The sequence below is a fragment of the Acyrthosiphon pisum genome, chromosome A1 (assembly GCF_005508785.2).
Source record: "Acyrthosiphon pisum isolate AL4f chromosome A1, pea_aphid_22Mar2018_4r6ur, whole genome shotgun sequence".
In the NCBI taxonomy this organism is placed as follows: domain Eukaryota; kingdom Metazoa; phylum Arthropoda; class Insecta; order Hemiptera; family Aphididae; genus Acyrthosiphon; species Acyrthosiphon pisum.
Window position 1 is genome coordinate 106,643,445 of NC_042494.1, and position 2,630 is coordinate 106,646,074.

Below are 2,630 nucleotides of genomic sequence, written 5' to 3' on the forward strand. Positions count from 1 at the left end.
TCTATAGCTAAATAAGAAATACCATAATTTGGTTGAGCAGCAGAATGAGAATGTAATAATCTTTATCTAATAGTGATGGATTCATGGATTCTCCAACAAATATGACAACTTACCACTATTAATAATTTATTGTAATATGAATCTTAAATTTCTAACGAAATTTCGAATATTATTAATTTTTTTTAAAATTGATGTCGATAAAAAAGCTTGAAAATTTAATATAATGCTCCTAATATATTGTTCCAATAGCAGTAACAAAATATAAAAAATTAATTCATAATTTTTTTTTAAACATTTAAGTTTCAGTTTTGACAAAATACATAAAAATCACGTAAATTTGCAAATTATTTTTTTTTTTATAAATGTCGATAAAATGTTATTCCTTGGGTCAAAAAGCTTGAAAATGTAATACAAGACTCCTGTCATATTGTTACAATAGCAGTTGAAAAATATTAAAAATACATAGGCACGTTTTATTTTTATAATCATCTAAAATTCAAATGTTGACAACATTTATCAAATTTAAAATATACAAATTATTTTGTAGTAAAAAATGTATGAAATGTTCAACTTTTATAACTAAGATTTGAATATTTAAAATAAGGTTGCACATAATTAATTAAATCTGTAACTAAAAAATCTAAAAATATAATATATACACAATTATTTTTTTATATTTATTTTAAGTTCAAATTTGGACGAAATTATATAATAAATTATCAAGAATAATGATTTTAATTATTTTATATTAGTATGGGTAAACTTATTAATAATAAGTAATAATAATATATATATATATATATATATATATATATAATATAATATCTCCTAAACTAACAAACTGTCTCCGCTCAGAATCGTTTTTTGTACACAATGATAATATTATTTATATCATTGAATTCAAATTTAATACTATCCATTACAGTGACGACAACCACTTACCCGCTTTTTTGGAATAAATTTTAATATTTTATTTTAACGAACCTATTGTTGTTTCGCATCTACATATTTAGTTATAGGTGAAACTTTTAATGCTTGATAGTTGATAGCATCTTGTCCAAATTTCTTAAATTTTAAGGTATAAGTTAAATTTTTGAAAGCATAAATTATTTTTCTTAATTTATTTGCTACTAATTTTACCTAGCCTTTTAATTTAAGATATTTTACAAATCTTCACCTAAATATTTAATTTTTAAATAATTTTACAAAAGTTTGCATGAACATGCAAATTGAATTAAATTTAGAACGGCCTAAGGCGTCATTAATTATATTCCAGTACCGGCAGTACTTTTTCTTCTACTATTTAAAGTAAAATAAATATTCGAGCTTTGATTCGACCTGAAAAAACTTCTCATCTTTCAGATAAAAAAAAAATGACTTAAATCCGACATATCAACGAGGCATAAGCATGAGAGCTTTTCCTGTAAAAGCTTTTTTGTTCATCAAAATAGTGCTTCGATAATAGTCATCGAAGTATACCACTGACTTGTGCATGTACGTGCGTAAATATCTTTATCTGAGAGTGTAATTATAGCTCACTCACACTGTCACACTAATATTGATTTACATATACATTTTTTTTTAATAGTTCTCACATGTATGGACATTCCGCGTGAGGTCGATACAACATGTGAATTGAATTGCCTACATTTTACTCCTTAACAAATGACCGGCACCGACAACCTTAATAAAGTCAAAATCAAGAAACCGTATTCACAACTCTTCTTTAAAATCGTGCATCAGGATGTTCAAAGAAAACTTGGCTTCTAAAAATCAATGCCGATTATCACATTAATTAGGTATCTAAATTCTAAATATAAGTAACATATCCGTCATAATTATATGTTAATATTAATCTGTAATTTAATAATTTGTGCATTATAATATAATATGTAAGTAATAAAATAAAATATAAATAATAATATAATTTTTTTCTTTTGGCTTCCACCGGTGTTTTTTGTGAAACAAAAGTGAAAGTGTAAATTGGCCCGCCAACTACAAAGGTTGGATCACCCTGATTCACAATAAGCTATATGTATCTACGCTTGTGGTTTGTCTCGGTATAACAGTATAGTATAGAGACGTATATAATGATATGTATATCAGTATACTACGCTATTATTAGAATGAAAATACTAAGGTAATCAAAGCAAAGTTTAAAAAAATATCTTTGTGGTAACAGGCTTAGAGAATTCTTCGTCATTGAGTAAGTATAATATAGATGCACTCGATAATGGATATTGTGTAAGCATTTAGCAAAATCTTTAATACCTATAAAAAAAGTTTAAAAATTGTTAATAATTAATAAATAGAATACCTTTAAATTATATTAATAGCATGTACCTAAATTATAATTTTTTTTTTTAAAAAGAACTTTTAGATATCCAGCTGTTGAACAACTTGTATGCCATTCCAACCATAAAAATGCTCGCTCTTATTTAAATACGATTGATCCACAAGTTTCTACACTTTATAAAATATATGTAACAATAAAATAGTTTTTAAATTTGCTTTAGACACAAAATCAATTCGTTAATAAAAACTTGTTGAATGAAAATGTTATGATCCCGTAATGTATAATATTTTTACATAATTAAATAATTCCATTAAATAAACGTTTTATTCATTGG